We start from the raw sequence: 20,218 nt of genomic DNA, 5'->3' as shown, positions 1-20,218 counted from the left end.
TTTGCTCACAAGTAGACTTTGACGTTCCTGCCTTGCTAAGTGCTTCTAAAGTATTGTGTTGTGTGCTGTTCCTAATTTCTGCCTTTTCCCTCCCTTTTTCTTAACTTATTGGAGTGCCATCTTTAGTTAAGCGCTCACCTCTGTCTGGAAATAAGTGGCGTTAACTAAGACTTGTCTAATAAGGAATAAGGGATGTATATATATTAATAGTGACTGTGTTTTTGAACTTGCTTACAATAATAGTGCTAGAGTGTTTCTAAGTGTGTCTTTAAATAAATAATTATATACTTGATACCAAAGCTCTGGTCAGTGTTTGCTTGTGCTACTGTATTTTGGTTCCTATCTTTTATACTCTATATACTGTCTAACTCTTCTTGAGAGAGGTCTGGCTGCTCAGCCACAGCTACCAGGTATGTCTGGGTGGTACAGACTGCTACCAATCGGGTTTACTGCCAACACCTGTAGTCTTAAGCCTTTTGCAGTGGTCCCTGAGGGAACTGCACAGGTTTCTGCCTAACACTTATGTCTCGAGACCAGAAGTGAGAGCTTTGCTTCTTGCTTCAGCTCAAGAGGAAGAGGAGAGTGAACCTCTACCTGACCTCCTCAGATGCCAACCTTTGGATGAACAAATAGAAGGAATTCATTTCTCTTCTCAACTGACTTCTAAACAACAGGAGGAGTGCAAAGTTCTTTTGAATCAGTTTGCCTCCCTGTTTTCATTAACACCAGGCTTGACCGCTTGGGGCCAGCATGATATTCTCACTGGTGACTGTTTACCTGTGAAAAGCAGAGGTTACAGAATGTCAGAGCATGTGAGATTCCACATCAAAGGAGAGGTCATCAAGATGCTTGATCTCGGGGTAATAGAGCCATCTACAAGTCCATGGTCTAGTCCAGTTGTTCTAGTACCAAAGGCAGGATCCAAGGAGTTGAGATTATCTGTGGACTATAGAGCTCTAAATGCAGTTACTAAGACTGATGCCCATCCTTTGCCAAGGACAGATGAACTGGTGGATAAGCTTGGTTCAGCCAAGTACCTCAGTACATTTGATCTAACCTCAGGCTATTGGCAAATAGCACTGATAGACCATGCCAAGGAGAAAACTGCATTTTCTACCCCAGCAGGCTGTAACGCTCACCTGATTCCCGTAGAGGCGCCGGTCTTGACTGGGCGTATACCGTATCTTCAAAAGTGATGTGTAACACACGGCTGGCTCTTTGGACTGGCCCAGGATCAGATGCAGAAGACACGATGAGCGTTCTGCTGCAGAGGATGCAGAATAATGCAAAGCAAGATTCATCCATCGGGTGTGGTTTAAATAGCCTCCTGTAGTGCTTAGGTGTCTCCTTCCACAGCCACGCCTAGGTAAGAAAAGAGTTCCTGCTTTCCAGAAGAGTTCCAGTGTTCTGAACCTAGGGAGTGGCTCCTGCCCCACCCAAAAGGAAAAGTAGTTCCAAAGAGAAGAGGATCAGAGGTTCAACTGGCAGGCAAGTAAGCAGCATGGTCTGCTGCAGGTAAGTCCACCCAAGCATTATGAGCCCGGCGCTTCCAGCGCTGGGACTGGGCATATTTATGAGCCTGGTGCCACTGGCGCCAGGACTGGGTCCAAAAGGTCCCAATTGGGACTGGTTGGCACTCGGAACCTGGGTTATGAATCTGCTTCCAAGGGAGTTGGGAAAACCCTGACCTTTTGGAAGCAGAGATCATGACAGTACCCCCCCCTCAAGGCCCCTCCCAAACCGGGCTTCTCCGGGGGTTTTGGCTTGTCAGGAAATGTTCGGTGAAATCTTTTGATTAGGCGAGGAGCGTGGACATATTCAGCAGGTTCCCAGGATCTCTCTTGGGGGCCGTAGTCTTTCCAGTCAATTAGGTAAAATAGTTTAGGTTTGGAGATCTTGGAGTCCAGAATGCTTTTGACTTCAAACTCGAGTTCCCCATCAACTAGGGTAGGTTTTGGAGATTTAGTTAGTCGGGTTTGAGGTTGCACGGGTTTTAATAGAGAGACGTGGAAGACCAGATGTATCTTCATGTGCGGGGGCAAGTCCAACTTGACCGCTACTGGGTTTACTATGGTAGTGATGGAATAGGGACCAAGGTATCTTGGGTTGAATGTGCGTGGCCCTTTTAGAGGTAGATATTTGGTGGATAACTGCTGGTGTTTCAAGATCTTGGAGGGGATCCAACTCCGAGGTTCGAGGGTGACTGCCGTACAAAAGAAAAAACGGGGTTTTCCCAGTTCCCGAATGGACAGAGTTATTGTAGGCATATTCGGCTATCCAAAGGATGTCTTTCCAAGTTTTTTCAGTTTGTTGCAGCATGCAGCGTAAATACTGTTCCAGAGTTTGATTGGTCCTCTCGGTTTGTCCGTCGGTCTGAGGGTGGTGACTGGTCGATAGTCTCACATCAATTTGAGCCGACCGACAGCAACTTCGCCAAAAATGAGAAATAAATTGACTACCTCGATCCGAAATTAGAACCGAAGGAAAACCGTGCAGTCGGACGATGTTTTTGAGAAATTCTCGGGCCAGAGTTGCTGCTGTTGGCAAGCCTTTGAGCGGAATGAAATGCGCCATCTTGGAGAATAAGTCCACGATTACTAGAATCGTATTGTATCCGGAGCATGGAGGTAGATCGGTGATGAAGTCCATAGAAAGCGTATGCCAAGGGCGAGGTGGGATGTCAATAGGGCGTAAGAGGCCTGCTGGTCTTTCCTTTTGACTCTTGTTTTGGGCGCATACTCCACAGGACATTATAAAGTCTCTGATATCTTTTTTCCAAGACGGCCACCAGAAGTAGCGCTTGATCTTTCCTGAGGTCTTGGCTATACCGGGATGTCCTTCCATTAAAGAATCGTGATAACAAGAGATTACTTCTTTCTGTAAATCTGTGCTGGGTAGGTATAATCGTTCTTGGAAATACAATAAGTTGTCCTTTACTGCAAAGTCCTTTCCTTGCAGATGCCAATTCTGTATGTCTGCTGGAGTTACAAGTTGCCTGGCTTTACCCTTAACTTCCTCTATGGATTGTGTGGCGATTACACCCAGAATTCTTTGTTCAGGAATGATTGGTACAGGTTTAGGGTTGATCAAGTGTTCTTCCACTCCCATCCGAGAAAGGGCATCAGCTTTACCGTTTTTTGTACCAGGTCGATAGGTAATTATGAAGTCAAACTCGGCAAAGAATAATGCCCAACGGAGTTGTCTAGAGGATTGGGCTTTTGCGGTTTTCAAATATTGCAGGTTTCGGTGATCCGTAATCACAGTAACGGTGTGTCGGGCCCCCAGCAGATAATGCCGCCAAGCCTTAAAGGCAGACTTGATAGCCAGAAGTTCCTTGTCAGTAATCGTGTAATTGATTTCAGGAGGCGAGAATTTGCGGGACCAAAATGCCACGGGATGCAACTGATTGGTTACCGGGTCCTTCTGTGATAGAACTGCCCCCATGGCAAGGCTTGAAGCATCAGTTTCCATGATGTAGGGGAGTTCAGGGCGAGGGTGTTTTAAGATTGGTGCAGAGATAAATTTAGTCTTCAAATCTTGGAAAGCTTGTTCCGCCTCGGCAGACCATTCAAAACGTTTGTTTTTCTTTAACAAGGCAGTGATGGGCTGGACTATTCGAGAGAATTCGGGGATAAACCTGCGGTAAAAGTTAGCGAAGCCTAACATGCTTTGCACACCTTTTACGGAGGATGGTGATGGCCATTTGAGAACTGCATCGACCTTCTTTGAATCCATACGCACTCCGCCAGGTGATAATATGAATCCCAAGAATTCAACTTCAGTCACGTTGAAAACACATTTTTCCAACTTTGCGAAAAGTTTGTGTTGACGCAATCTTTCGAGGACCATTTTCACGTGTTTCCGATGTTCAGATTCCGATGAAGAATAAACGAGGATGTCGTCAATGTAAACAACAACACACACATCTATGAGCTCTCTGAGGACATCATTCATAAAATATTGAAAGGCGGCCGGGGCATTGCAAAGTCCGAAGGGCATGACCTGATATTCAAATAGCCCATACTTGGTGCGGAAGGCCGTCTTCCATTCATCGCCCTCTTTTACTCGTACCAAGTGGTAAGCTCCTCTAAGATCCAGCTTTGTATATATGCATGCTTTTCTGACTTGGTCCAGGAGTTCATTGATCAAAGGTAACGGATATCTATTCTTAACGGTGATCTGGTTCAGGGAGCGATAATCTATACAAGTTCTAAGGTCTCCTTCCTTTTTTGGAACGAAGAACAAAGCTGAAGAAGCAGGGGACTTGGAAGGATGAATAAACCCATTTGCCAGGTATTGATCCAGGTATTGTCGAAGGTGAAGGTTCTCAGGCTCGGTGAGGGCATAAATTCTACTACAAGGAGGAGTAGATCCAGGTATCAGGTCTATCTGGCAGTCATAAGACCTATGAGGAGGTAGAGAGTTAGCCTGATCCTTCCGGAAAACATCTTGGTATTCTAGGTATTCGGGAGGTAACTGGGGAGTCTCTGAAGAAATTGCTGCCAGTGCAACACCAGGTGGAGGGTGACAAGTAGAGACACATTCTGGAAACTGGACCGTTCTTGCTCGCCAATCGATCAGAGGATTGTGTTTCTCTAACCAAGGTATTCCTAGAATAATCTGAAACTGAGCGGCCTTGATCACATCGAACACGATCTTCTCATGGTGTCCATCTTGACTTATTAGCGTCACTTCTTGAGTGGTATGCGTTACTGGCCCGGAGGCTATCTCGTACCATCCACCGTAGTAATGACGTCCTTTACAGCCTTGGGACAAAGAGTTAGATTCATCCTCAAAACCATTTCATGATCCACATAATTGCCGATGGCACCGCTGTCGACGTAAGCTTCAATTGCATGTAATCGATCCGGATTATCAGGGCTAATGAGGACCATAGGTATCACGAAATGCGAGGTCACGGAACTGGTTTTCACGCTCGGCAAGAGGACCTCTATTCTTGTCGGGCGAGGTCGTTTCCCTGCTCAGAGTTTGTAACTTTGGTAACTGCAGCTCCTACTGCCTTCTTAGCAGGTTTCACCGGACAGTCTCGAAGAAAGTGCCCTGAGTTTCCGCAATAGAGGCATAATTGCAACTGTTTTCTCCTTTCCCGCTCCTTTTGTGTTAGAGGACCTTTCAGACCCCCTATTTGCATGGGTTCCCCGGAGTCTACTCCTTTGGAAGGAGTTGGCGGTTTGGAAAATACTCGAGCATCAAACTTGGAACGATCGGCCTTCCTGTTCTGCAGTCTGTGATCTATTTGAACGACTAAGTCTATATAGTCCGAACAATCTTGTGGGGGATTCACTACTTGGGCTAACACATCTTTGAGCTCTCCACGTAGACCTCTATAAAACAGCGTAATCCTTTTGTCCTCAGGCCATTGAGTTTCCACTGTCAGTCTGTTGAAAGACGCAATATAAGCCAAAAGATCTTGATTACCTTGTCGCAACGAAAGAAGCTCGTTGTCCAAGGTCTGCCCCTGTGAATGTCTTGCGAACAGTTTTTCCATACTGAGCTGAAAAGCTTGAAAATCATGGAGGACCGGATCATCTTGATTTACTAGAGGGATCGACCAGTCTGCCGCATTGCCACTAAGGTACGAAAGCACGAAAGCTACTTTAGCTTGATCAGTTGGAAAGGCTGCTGGCCGGCATAAGAAATGCAACCGGCACTGATTGATAAATACTGCAAACCTCTTTGGGTCACCAGAAAATCGTTCGGGCGGAGCCAGAGGTACATTCCCAGGTAGGTTGATCTGCACTGGATTCATAGAGGATGTAGAAGGAAGATTTCCCCCAGATGCGGGTAACGGGGTCTGTCCGGCTTTTGACTGTAGCAATTGTCTAGCGAGATCATCTGTTCGCTCCTTGGAAATAATCAGTTCCCTTCTTAGAGCGTTCGTTTCCGGACGGGCTGCATGCACTTCTGCCCTTAGTTCCCCAAGTAACTGGGCTAGTTGGTCGGTATCCGAGGTTTCCATAGCGCCTGGACGGGAGTTTTGTGGTAGGCTTTGCATTCTGTAATGCTCACCTGATTCCCGTAGAGGCGCCGGTCTTGACTGGGCGTATACCGTATCTTCAAAGGTGATGTGTAACACACGGCTGGCTCTTTGGGCTGGACCTCTGCGCACTGTATGTTTGACTCGAAGGGTAAGATGTCTTAGGTAAGTGAACGCCGTGCTCTCCATCTGCCTCGGGGCAGGGTGCTGTAACCAGTTTCTTCACTGGATAAGGGGAGCAGGCCTCTTGACTTCAGAGGACTGCTGTCCGTCGTTTACTGCACGAACGGTAAGTTTCGAGTAATTCTAATGTCTTTAAAGTCTTTAGTAATGATGTCTCTTGTTTTGCAGGGTTCCGGCGATGGTGGATGACGGGCTGAAGTGAGTTGAAGATGGAGCCCGTGTGATGAATAGAAGCGCCTGGAAGCACGTAAGTAAGCGCTTGTTGCCTGCTTCACGATGCGCTCTAACTGTCTTTTTATTTTGCAGGTACAAGTTCGGGGCGGCTGTAGGGTGCCGGAATACCCACTGGGTTAGATGTGGAAAGGAGTAATGGCACGTGAGTATTAAAGTTCCCCAATGTCTTTAAACGCACCTTGTTTTGTCTTTTAGATGCGGGATGCAGTGCCGAAGGCCTCCGGAGCGTGCGAAGAGTTGGTAAGCTTTTGTCTTTCAGATGCCGGAATGCAGTGTGAAGACCTCCGGAGCGCACGAAGAGTAGGTAAGCCTTTGTCTTTCAGAATGCAGCGCGAGGCGTTGGTGACAGCCGATGGCCCAGGTAAGTGAAGAGCTGTCACTGAAGACCGTAATGCTAACCTGTTCTTTCTTGTCTTTATAGGTGTTGCTGAAGACTGGATTCAGGATGGTAAGCCTTTTTCCTTAGGCCCAGGATCAGATGCAGAAGACACGATGAGCGTTCTGCTGCAGAGGATGCAGAATAATGCAAAGTAAGATTCATCCATCGGGTGTGGTTTAAATAGCCTCCTGTAGTGCTTAGGTGTCTCCTTCCACAGCCACGCCTAGGTAAGAAAAGAGTTCCTGCTTTCCAGAAGAGTTCCAGTGTTCTGAACCTAGGGAGTGGCTCCTGCCCCACCCAACAGGAAAAGTAGTTCCAAACAGAAGAGGATCAGAGGCTCAACTGGCAGGCAAGTAAGCAGCATGGTCTGCTGCAGGTAAGTCCACCCAAGCATTATGAGCCCGGCGCTTCCAGCGCTGGGACTGGGCATATTTATGAGCCTGGTGCCACTGACGCCAGGACTGGGTCCAAAAGGTCCCAATTGGGACTGGTTGGCACTCGGAACCTGGGTTATGAATCTGCTTCCAAGGGAGTTGGGAAAACCCTGACCTTTTGGAAGCAGAGATCATGACACAGGCCTCTACCAGTTTAAGGTTATGCCTTTTGGACTAAGAATGCACCTGCTACATTTCAAAGGATGGTTAATCAAGTTCTGAATGGGATGGAGGCCTTCTGCATGGCATACTTGGATGACATTGCAGTGTTCAGCCCTACATGGAAAGAAAATATTGATCACCTGGGATATGTTTTGCAGGCTCTTGAGCAGGCCATCTGAACATAAAGGCGAGCAAATGTCAAATTGGTCAGAGTAAGGTGGTCTACCTTGGGCCTGGGGTAGGAGGAGGTGAGATAAGGCCATTGCCCATCAAAGTACAATGTGCAAAACTGGGCCACCCCTACTACTCAAACCCAAGTGAGAGCTTTCCTAGGTCTCACTGGGTACTACAGGAATTTCATAGAGAACTATGGGTCCATAGCTTCTCCCTTGAATGTGATCCCTCCAAAATGTGTAACGCTCACCTGGTATCCACGGGGACGTCACTCAGCCTATTCTGACCTCTTACGACCTCGAACCCTTCCCTGGAGGCTATTCGACTGGAGACTGGGCCTTGTTTTCTTGGATAGTGTGCTCTCCATCCTACTTTCAGCGCAGGGGCGCGTTGATTGATGCGGGCTCGTTGCTGCCTAGTTACTTTACTGGCAAGAGTCTGACAGGTAAGTATAATGAGTCTTTTGAACAGTTCTCCAACTTCGTTCCTTTCCTTCCTTAGATGATGGCCGGCGTCCGGGAATGGGGACGTGCTGCTGAGATGAGTAGTGCTGAAGGTGAGTGAGAGCGCGAAGCGCGATGCACCCCTTTCGTATTTGTATTGAACTGAGTTCTTTTTCTATGTCTTTTAGGTGACGCGACTTTTTCAGCGTGGATGCTGGTTATAAAGAACAAATGCGGTGAGTAAGCGCGGTATGCCGTGCCTCTAGATGTCTCCAAGCTAACCTGGAGTGTCTTTTCCCTCTTACAGATGGATGAGGAGTTCCGGAGACAGAGTTCCCCCAGAGCAGCTGGGATTTAGGTAAGCGTTTGAAGCTCATACAGTATTTAAAAATAAGCGAAGATTTGCAAAATGCTTACTAATGCCTTTTTTCTTTTCTTTTCCCTTTTCCTTAGGAAGCAGCGTGCCAGGATGAGAATGACACCACCGAAGATGCCCGCAGAACAGAAGGAGCGATGAATGATGGGCAGAAGCGCCGCAAGGTAAGGCTGTTCCTAACAGTGTTCTTGTTCTTGCAGGAGCTGAGCGCAGAAGAAAGATGCAGGCCTACTGGAGACCCATCCGAACACGGTGAGTGTCACGCTGCAGGTGCAGAAACACAAAGCATGTTTCTCAGCCTCGGTGTGGCTTAAATAGTCTCTGGGTATCCCAGGTGTCTCTGGGCTGAACCACACCCAAAAGACTAGACTGCACATGCATTTCTGGGAACCGAAATATGTGGGGGCATCCATCTTGTCCCCATCAATGCACTACAAGTCCAATCCCCAATGTTATCCTATGGGAGTGAGTGAGTCTGGTGCCACAAGCGCCAAGTCTGACTCCAAGTGGGTCTGTGGAGGGATGGAGAGGCCCTTGAGGGCCATGTAGGTGATCGTGGCCTGGCTCCAGCCTGACATCTTGGAGGGCTGGGGACATGAGGGGCAGGAATTAGGGGTGTCACGGTATTAGTTTTATGGCGGTACGATAATAATCTTCGCCAAATGACGGTATATCATGGTTATCGTGGTGTAGCAGGTGCAGTTAACTAAAAACAAATATTTTCTTAAAAGATCATAAATTGTCAGATTTATCATCGCAAACAAAACCAGGCACCCAGGGCCAGAATTGGGCTTTTCAACATACTTTCCACTGAAATGCCACCCCTTGCTTCCACCAAACACAAATGTGTAGAGGAGGAGGAGGGGGAGACCTGCTGCGACTGTCGAAGCAAACTTAATAGCTTTTCTGAAGTGGTCATTTAGGCGTTTAGCTCCCCCACTGGCCTCTGGTGAAGATGAACATGTTGGCATATTGATAATCTGCATGCCACAGATCAATGGAGGCTGATGGTAGTATGCGCTTGTGCGCATACACACACACATGCACACGCACTCCCTCTCTTTACGTTACAGCCTTTAGTTTACATTCGGGCCAAAAGTTGTTCCATATTCACGGACATGTTACCCTTTGGTATGGCAGCAGGGAATACCCGCAGAGATGAGTGAATTTCGCAGTGTGACTTATATGTAAATTCAATGATAGAACCAGGAAAATCCCCCATTGTCATATGTTTAGAAAACATTATCCATTATAAATACATAAACCCCAAAGCCGCCAACCCAAAGTAAATCCTTTTCCTTCTTGTCACTGTATTTATTCTTCCTATTGCTAACATATTGATCTTGTGTCAGGCACGTGTGGTTTACGGAATGGTATTAAAACTTATCCAACTGAAACTACTTGTACCGGAAAAAAACTTTTTTTTTACATTGCCTTTTTGCATTGGAAGTTCTTTAACTTACCATTTAAGTCAATGCTTTTTAGTTAACTTAAGAATACGCAAGCAGGATTGTCCAGCTGTAGCAAGGTAGCATTTTAAACTCATCTCTGCACATATTTAGCTAATCCTTCAGGAATCTAAGGCGGCTGCAGAATTGGTCTTTCATGGCGCTCACTCGTTGATCGCCTTGAATGGAAGAGTGACTAGTGCAAGTGTTACAATGCACATTTTGAACAATGAGCTTGCTACTCAGTAACAGGTCATCGCTTTGAAAATTGGCCTCGACTTGCATTTTTTTTTAACCACATGGCATGGGCATCATGACTCCTAGCTGCGACAAAAAGTTTGTTTTGACAACTCTTTATCCCATTAAAGGGAGAAAAGTCACTCATGTGCAATCTGAAAGCTCATGTCATTGTGTTTCTTTTGTCAAAAGGTCATAGCCAACACAGACACACCGAAAGGTTGCATAGTGATCTAATCCAGTAGCTTGTTTACCATCTGCCTGGTGTATTATGAAAGTCTGATGTCGGAGTCACCACTGACCATGTAATCCTAAAGGGACAGCGTTCAGTGGGCGCTGTTGATATCTTTCTTGATTCTTGCAATACATGTTAATTTACCTTCTTAAAGATAGGGACAAAAAAACAACTTTGAAAATGACAAAGTAAAAATACGTATCGGCACAAATATGGCCTACACCACACCTCACGACAGCCCATCATTACCGTTTTCCCCAGGTCTGAGTGCATTAGGACCATTGTGATGCAAGTTCAGAGGGAGGAATGCTTTCATGGGTGGTGTCACAAATTGAGAATAGACCTAAGAAATATTTCACCCCCATTGGTCTGAATACTTCAAATTGAATGTAGAATCTGTCTTGCCTGCTTGAGTCCAGTGCCATTTGCAGAAGGCAGGTAGGTGAAGGATCAAGCAAAGCAACAACTCTAGTGCCAATGTGCAAATCTACACAAAGGACAGTGGGGGGCAGTTTATTAACTAGCAGAAAGCACTAATAGGTCAAGGGTTCACACAGTCTACAGCAGGGTCAGACTACGGCATAAAAGTGTCTCAGGCACCAACATAAAAGTGGCCCACAGTTGCAAATGGGAATTAATTCCTTTTGGAACACTGTTTGAATAGTACCCAAGGTGGAAATTGTTGATAAAATGTGATGCAAATTGTAAATTTAAAAGAATATTTATTCAGAAACAGTGGTCAAAACGATTAGCCGCATTGTGAAGTCACTCGTCAAACTGGCCCACTTTGGCCAAAAAAGTGCCCCACTTTGACCCAAAAAACGGGCCCACACAAGCATTTTGCGTTTTTGGTTCGGCCATGGGCCTATTGCCATAAAGGCCAGTTCATGCCTGGTCTACAGAGCTAAAGTTGTTTGTGGATATGCATCAGAAGGGCATCCAGATCATTCCCCCCTTTGAATTCTGGGATGCGTAGGTCCCCCATCTTTCAAATTGGTGGGCAAACTACAAATCCCAGAATTCTAAGCTAAAACAGAACTGGATGGCTATCCGATCCATGACCATGGGAACTTTAAGTTCCTTGAATCTAAACCTTGGGGAGAGTAATTCGATATGCATGACTTCACTGGTCGTCCTTTTTATTACAATTTGCAGAGCCAGAGCAAGTGCTGTTCCAATGTGTGATTGCTTAACGTTTTATTACATTTGTTTACATACAAACAAAAGGAAAAATAAAATGCTCACTTTCAGTTCAGGCCCTCAGCTCACCATTGTGATGTCCCTGTGGTCTTGTTAATTGCAAATTGAAAATCGGGACAATCACATGAAGATCTGACCTGTAGCGCGGAGCAGCATGACTGTGAAAACGTTTAAAATCTGTATGCTGCCTTTCAAATAAATAATGCCTGAAACAAAATAACTTCTAGTTTGCCCATGAAATCCAGGTCTGGCTGAGTCTATGAACTGAAGTCTCTGGTATGCTTATAGAGCCAGTCAGTCAGCTCATCGTTACCAGCTTTGCATGGGGGAACACAAAGGTTCAGGCACTGGGCAGCTTTCAATGCAATTTGCGCAAAGTCGGCTGATCTTTGACCCGACTCTACTGATCACAGAGAAAGAGTGGTCACAGCAGCAAAGCTGCATTTACTAATGTGGCATCACTTTCCCTATGCTCTTGTCTGCTAAACAAGGCCCCCTTGGCAGATCCAACAGTGCAAGACCATGACTGCGCAGCACTTGCTTATGGCAGCCTTTCCAAATCAGATTGAAAAGCACCCTTAACGGTATAAATGGTATACCGGTATAAACAACGTGACGGTTATTATTGTTCAATTAAGTTGTTCACGGTATCGTTAACGGTATACCGTTATACCGTTACATCCCTAGCAGGAATCATGACAAATTCCCTAAAAAGGTTAGATGGAATGAGGAGTGCAATCAAGCCTTTCAAAACCTGAAGAAAGCCCTTTGTCAATCTCCCGTCCTAAGAGACCCTGATTATCACCAACCCTTCATTGTGTAGACAGATGCCTCCAATATAGGTATAGGTGCAGTCCTTAGTTAACTGGATGAGAAAGGCTGGGAGCACCCCATTTGCTTCATCAGTAGGAAACTGAAGGAACCAGAAACAAGGTGGGCAACCATAGAGCGTGAATGTGTTGCCATTGTGTGGTCTCTGAAGAGGTTTAGACCATACTTGTATGGATCTACCTTTGTGATTCAGACAGTCCACCAACCATTGAGATGGTTAATGCAAATGAAAGGGGAGAACCCAAAACTTCTGAGATGGTCAATCTGCCTGCAAGGGTTTGATTTCACCATTGAGCACAGAGCAGGATGTCACCACCAAAATGCTGATGGTCTCTCTCGGATGTTTTTATCCGGCTAGAGGTAGAGATTCATCCAGGAGTGGATTAAATCCTCTATCCCCTTAGTCTGGGGGGGGGGGCGAGTGTAAGGGAGATTCTCATAAATGGCTAATTTCCCTTACCTAATGAGTCCTTCAGCTGCTTTGCTGGATTTCTAGGTTTATATTTTTTTCACCTTGTAAGAGTGTGAACCTTTTTCCCACTCTTACATGTGTTTTGCTGTGTGTTTTTTTACCATTTGTGTGATCTCGAGCTCTGGAGCCTCACCTACTCCATGAGCACCATGTTTGTGTGTGTTACACAGCACATTCAGTGCAGTAACACAGGGTTGATTTTGATTTTGAATATTTCTAACGCACACCTAGCAAATGAATTGCATTTGGGCGCAGATGTTTACTAAGATTTATATTGGTCAGGGTGATCAAAGTATTCACGATGTAACGTCTGGCGTATACATTTCTTGGGTTTACTGCAAGAGGAAAGTTTTTAATGCCTTTCTGAAGCTTTCCAGCGATGAACATGAGCGGATGGTAAGTGGTAGATGGTTCCATACCTTTGGACCAAAAACCGAGAACCTCCTATCCCCCTTAGAGACCTGCTTAGTATGGGGTATGGACATTAGCATTTTATCGCCCGATCTAAGATCTCTGGATGGCTCAAGATGGTGAATCTTAGCACTCAAATATTTTGGTCCATGATCGTAATAGCACTTGTGCATCGGACAGGCCATCTTGAACTTTACCCGATCTTCCACCATCAGCCAATGGAGAGATCTCAGTGAGGCCAACACATGATCTCGTTTTCCCAGATGGGCTATCAGCCTAACTGCTGCATTCAGTGCCCTTTGGAGTCTCAACATCTGTATGGTGGGAATCCCTGTCAATAAGCTATTACAGTAGTCGCGATGGGAGTTAGTCAACACCTCTACGACCACTGCACGGTCTTCCGCTGCCACAAACGGAAGCACATTCCTGAGCATGCGTAGCAAATAATATACGGCCTTCACCTTGGCGCCTACATGGGGTTTGCTGCCCAGGTTTCCCTGCCATATACATCCCAGATTCTTTACTTTCTTTGAGAACTGGATATCTTCTCCTAGGATCCGTGGGGTTATCTCTTGTTTTTCAGCCCTCAGCTTACTTCCTGCACTGAATAAAATTACCTCTGTTTTGGCCGCATTAAGCTGCAGCTGATTGCATGCCATCCATTTTTTTATTTCCTGCATGCACTGATAATTTTTCCAAAGGCCTCCTCTATATTCTCTGTTTCTACATAAATCTGGGTGTCGTCAGCGCAAGAATGGAATCTCAATCCATACCTCCGTAAAATGTCAAATAGTGGCTGGATGTATAGATTGAAAATCAATGGTGACAATGCTGAACCCTGTGGGACTCCACATTTTAGCCATAATAGTTCTCATAGAAACACTCCCAGTGTTACCCGTTGTGTCCTATCCTTCAGAAATGAGCTGAACTATTTTACCACTGCTTCTGAGGCTCTTCCCACCATCCCAATACGTTGGAGAATGATTTTATGGTGGATCACCTCGAACGCCACAGATAGATCCATCATTAACAATATTGTCGACCTTCCTCTATCTGCAGCTTCCAGTAGATCGTCCTGGACTGCCAATAGGGCTGTTTCAGTTCCATGATTCGGCCGAAACCCCGACTGACATTCATCCAGGATGTTCTTGTTATCCACAAAGTCCTGAAATTGCCAGCAAACCAGTTTTTCCAGTCGGCCAGCATAAGTTAGCTACGGGGCGGTAATTTTTAAAAACTGTTGGACCTAAATTTTGCTTTTTCAGTAAAGGTTTTATCAATGCTCCCTTTAGGGCATTTGGGACATACCCTTCCGTTAAGGATTTATTCATAAACTTTGTTAAGAATGGCGCAAGATTTGCTGCCAACCGGATAGCTGTGCACGCCGGTATTGGGAATGCCAGATCCTTGGTAGGTTTCAGTTGGAGTATGTGGGTCAGCACAGTTTCCTTATCAATGCTTTTAAAATAGAAGCTCTCAACCTCCCCCCTTAGATCTTTTAACTCTTCTGGGGGCTCCTCCCGCTTTTCTCCCATTTTGACTTTGGAGATATTTTTCTGGATATCCAGAATCTTTTCTTTAAAAAAGTTATTACATTTGTTAGCCTGTTCATGGGAAGCAATGGCTGCCATACAAATATGATTCTTGAACTTTGCTACTAAGTCAAATAGTGCTCTGGCTTGATTTCCTGCCAGTTTAATTTGTCTTTGGAGGAACTCTTTTTTTGCTGTGAAGAGAGATAATTTGTATTCGTTATACAGGACTTTCACCTTCACTGCGTCTCTATCCTGTTTACGCATAAGGGTTAGTGCAGGTCCAAACCATCATTTAGATTTTTTTTTATCACTTTTAATTTTAGAGGTGCATATTTATCACAAATCTCCTCCAAAATCTCTGCCCCCTTCTTGAAAAACTCTTCACATTGGAAGTCGGAATCTAGCCTTTCCAACCTTGATTCTACTTCCTCTCCTGGGATCTTTTCCAGATCCTCTGATTGTCTGCTCTATGCTGGAATGGTTTCCTGTCCTCTCCCCTCAAGTAATTCCCTTCCCCCTAATGTGAATACTTGTACATAGTGGTCTGACCACAAAACTGCTATAGATTTAAGAAATTGAGCTAATAGATCTAAACAATGGCCCTTCGTATGTGAGGATTCTTTGGTGATAATCTCTAGACTATGATTGTCCAAGTTTTCTCTTAAGGCGACAGAGTTAGGATGTACATCATTGTCCAGCCAGATGTTCCAGTCCCCCACACAGATGAGCTATTTATATTTGCTTCCTGTTAGGGTGAGACAAACTAGATGCTCATCTCACCCACATGGACTCCTGTGCAGAAAATAACACAGAACACACATGATAAAAAGGACTACAGGACAAGGACATGGAGGCCCTGTCCATCCAATGCATTTCCAGCATCACGGTAAGCCCTTAGAGGAAGTTCTCTGGTGTCCAAAGATGGACAGACCCAGAATTATGTACCTGAGCAAGATAACACGGTAGGGTGTTGGGTAAAGGGGGGTGGAGGGGAGAGTGCTCTATATTTGCTGAAAATGGCAATAAAATACAGTTGAAAAAATATATTGAGTCACCCTCGATGTTTTTTCCAGCAGTTATATCACTGGATGCCACACAAGTTTGCCAGCTATGGCAATTAAAAGAGGGCGTGTAGATTTGTGTTGACATACAAGTTATAGCTAATAGAAGGACAGTCTGGTAGCCGGAAAGTCATATTGGCATTTCAGATTTGGAAACATCTGCGCAGCATTCCTTACCATTTACCTCTGGGACTACTAAAGCAGCTGTTCTATTCCATATGCAGGCTTCGGGGCTGGTTGTTTAAGCATAACAGCAACATTCTTGTACATTATATTATATTATATCATATTATATTGGATGCTCTCAGCATTCAGCCCCTTACATATTCTCCATAAACCATTTTTTCTTTGTTTTATCTTGCACCATTTCCACCCAGTAGAGGGTAGTCTAGAGAGAAAATGAGAGACAGAAAGAAAAAGAGGAAGGGAGCGAGAGAGACAGAGAATGAAAGAGTAACATATCGAGAAGGAAAAGAATCAAAGATTGATAAAGCAATACAGAGGGTGGAACGAGAAAGATATAGCAGTGTCATAGTGAGATTTTGTCTGAGAGACAGATTGTGACTGATAGAGTACTAGGACTAGGACAAAGGCTGTGACTAGGACAAGAGAATAGGGCTAGGATTCTATGATGCAAGACAAGGAGTAAAACAAAAGTACAATGAAAGACTTAGGGGGTCATTACGAGATTCGTTGTAAAATACAGTTTTTACCGGCCTGGAGACAATACCGTGTCTGTGTAGCAATGATGCCGCTAACAGCGGCCGATTACGAGTATGCGTGCACGCACTTAGCGGCATGCCGGTATCGACAATACCGGCTTCCCATAAAAGTCCCAAAAACCTCCCTTAGCGGCATCATGGAAAGCGCAAACAACTCTTCTGCCTCCGTCTACCTCTAAATAACAGGTCCAGCATTATCGGCCACCGCTAGTAGCGGCCACCGCTAATGCCGGAACCGGGAACAACGTCATTGTGTCGGAACGGGAAACGGCACGGCGGCCATCTTGAAAAACACAATCCATTGCCATCCTCGATACACAGGACCTGGAGCCACAATCCAACACCACAACATCTTCAATACACCAGCACCATGCCAAAAAGGCTGTTAAGAAAGGGGCATCCCAGCAGCGCAAGGAGGGGTTCCCCGTCGAAGATGAACTGACCATGCTTGCTGACACTCTGGCTGAAAATGCAGAGGTGGTCTTTGCCAATGACCTAAAAAGAGCAGCACAGCTAAAGAAAGAGGAGATTTGGGAGCTAGTAGCCCAGAAGGTGAGTGCAGAAGGCAACCCTCGCCTCCGCACAGTAAAAAACGTCCAAAAATGTTGGGACGACCTGCGCCTCAGAGTGCAGAACATATTATCTGCCAACCGGAGCCAGGGCCTGGCTGCTGGCTGTGGCCCTAACTCACCTATAAAACTCAGCCGCTGGGAGGAAACCTGTGCCAGCACTATCGGACTGGAATCAATTGAAGCTGTGGGAGAATTGGAACATGGAGCCACGTCATCGGGTGATGGAGGTGAGTGTCCTAAGAAAAGACTGTATTGAAAAGTATGAAGATAGTCCACCAATGTGACCGTGCCATGAGGCAATGCATGGCCCATTACACACACATGGACACATCCCTGCCTAGATGCCGCCCTCATGCAGCATGTCAATGCCATACCTGAGACACACCCCACAAACATTGAAACGGCATGTGTCACACTGCACGCATTCCACAACAGAAAGTCATGTCACACAGCATACACTACCTCATACATTTGTGAACCAGATGTATGCCTGTATGATCCCCCTCATATAGCAAGCAACCTGAATGTCACAACTCCAATACCAAATCCCCTCAAATGTGTAGAACAGCAACAATACCAATGTATGCAAGATGCAAGTAGAACCATCACTGATGCCGTCCCTCTCTCAGACCCCCACAGGCTCAGATCCTGACAGCGAGGCCCGGGACTCTGCAGTGCAGGCAACGACTCCCAAGAAGAAGGCCAGGGGCAGGGAAGATGGCAACAGGCCTTCTACGCCAAAAGGCCCAAGCAAGGCACATCTGCCACAGAAGGGGAAGGCACCATAGGATGCAAAGTCACTGGGGCGTCAAAGGGCCACCAGTGCCCACAACAGCTGTATCCACTCTACAGGAGCCAGTGACCGATGGTGCCCTGTCTGCTGCCAACAGCTCTGTTGGGGAGGCAACTGCCACGGCGAGGTACAGAGCCAAGGCCAGGTGTGTGTCCCTGTGGAGGATGCATCATCAGACCTACCTGGCACACCCAGCACCCAGCCATCACCCCAGATCACCTCAATCAGCACCACCAATGGCAGCACACAGAAGCAGTCTGGAGGGGAGCTAGGACCATAGAGCTGGAGCCCCACAGAGGACCCACATGAATTGGGACCCTTGCCACATGCAGCATCCAACCCCACTGGTGTCCGGGATGGGGTGCAGCGAATGGCACTGACAGAGCAGCACCAGGAGGAGCTGACAGGGCTAGTCAGACAGTTCGTATCTGATGGTGCCCTGGCAAGGCAGGAGGGCCCGGACAACACAGCATCCATGAAAGTGGCCATTGAGGCTAGCCCAACTTGCATCTGCGAGGAGTTGTCTGCAGAGAGGCAGGCCCTTAGCTGATTTGCGGAAGCCTTGGAGGAACAGCGTCCTGCCCCAGGACTGGAGCAAGGGGGCACGGCCTTCTCTTCGAGCTCCACACATATCAGCCCCCTGTGCAGGTCTGTGCACACCTTGCGGCGCTCAGACATTCCGCCACCAGAGGCGGGAAGTGGCCAAAAGTAGCAGGGGCACCCTGAATTTGGCAATTGATGTAGACACCTGCAGCATTGTGAGGGAGTTGTAGGGGGTGGGGAAGGTGGGAGAGGGAGGGGTAGAGGGTGTGTGGGGGAGTTGTGGGGGGAGGGGGGATAGTATGTGTGGGAGAGTTGTGGGGGGAGTGGAGGGAGGGATGGGGTGTGTGGGGGAGTTGTGGCGGGAGGAGGAGGGGCGATGGGGTGTGTGGGGGAGTTGCGGGGGGAGGGGGATGGGGGAGTTGTGGGGGAGCTAGAGGGGGAGGGGGTGTGTGTGAGGTGGAGGGTATGAGCACTTGTTACTTTTTACTGTTTAATACACTTGACTGGACATTCCTTACTGTGTATGTGTTATTTATTGGTTTACAGTGCATAATGTCCATGTACTCCCACGCCCAGTGCCCTCAGTCCCACATGTCTTAGAAGTATTGGCCAATCACAGACTGGCGCACAGCACGTCCCTCCTGTGCATCGCCACCGCGATGATGTGCGCCCGCATCTTCTTCATCATCATCATCTGGTGGTTGCTGTTCAATGTCAGGGGGCAGAGGCACGTTCCGTCGAATGCACATGTTGTGCAGCATGACACATGCCATGACGATCTTGGCCACCTTCTCATGCCTGTAGAGGAGTGCCCCACCCGACCGGCCTTGGCAGAGAAAACGTGCCTTCAACAGGCCAAAGGTCTGCTCGATGACCACACGGGTACGGGTATGGAAACGATTCTAGCCCTCTTCCTGCGTGTTCTGTTGGTTCTAGACAGGGGTGAGGAGCCACATCTTCAAGGGATAGCCACTATCACCTGCATGGGTGCAAAATAAGGTATGTGTTAGTCAATTCATGATGGACACCTGTACTTATCACACATGCCTGCAGATATGTGTTGTTCACATGCACATGTCCCTGGCTGTATGCTACCTTGCCACAATGTGTGCTGTGCCATGGTCTTATGGTGTGGATTGCGTCTTCAAGATGATACACGGTGTACACTGCCTTGATGTTGCTTATGCACTGTGGACGCATACCGCTGTGTTTGTTTTAAATATGTGATGTGTCGTGATCAGTTGTCATGATTTCTGCCCCTCATGTCCCCAGTCCTCCAAGATGTCAGGCTGGATCCAGGCCACGATCACCTACATGGCCCTCAAGGGCCTATCGATCCCTCCAAAGACCCACTTGGAGTCAGACTTGGCGCTTGTGGCACCAGACTCACTCACTCCCATGGGATAACATTGGGGATTGGACCTGTAGTGCATTGATGGGGACAAGATAGATGCCCCCACATATTTCGGTTCCCAGAACAGCATGTGCGGTCTAGTCTTTTGGGTGTGGTTCAGCCCAGAGACACCTGGGATACCAAGAGACTATTTAAGCCACACGCAGGCTGAGAAACATGCTTTGCATTTTCTGCACCTGCTGCGTGACACTCAACATGTTCGATCGGTCTCCAGTAGGCCTGCATCTTTCTTCTGTGCTCAGCTCCTGCAAGAACACTGTTAGGGACAGCCTTACCTTGCGGCGTTTCTGCCCATCATTCATCGCTCCTTCTGTTCTGCGGGCATCTTCAGCTGTGTCATTCCCATCCCGGCACGCCGTTT

This window comes from Ambystoma mexicanum, chromosome 1q, assembly GCF_040938575.1.
Source record: "Ambystoma mexicanum isolate Mex_15411 chromosome 1q, UKY_AmexF1_1, whole genome shotgun sequence".
Taxonomy (NCBI): domain Eukaryota; kingdom Metazoa; phylum Chordata; class Amphibia; order Caudata; family Ambystomatidae; genus Ambystoma; species Ambystoma mexicanum.
Note: the sequence above shows the minus strand (reverse complement) of the source record.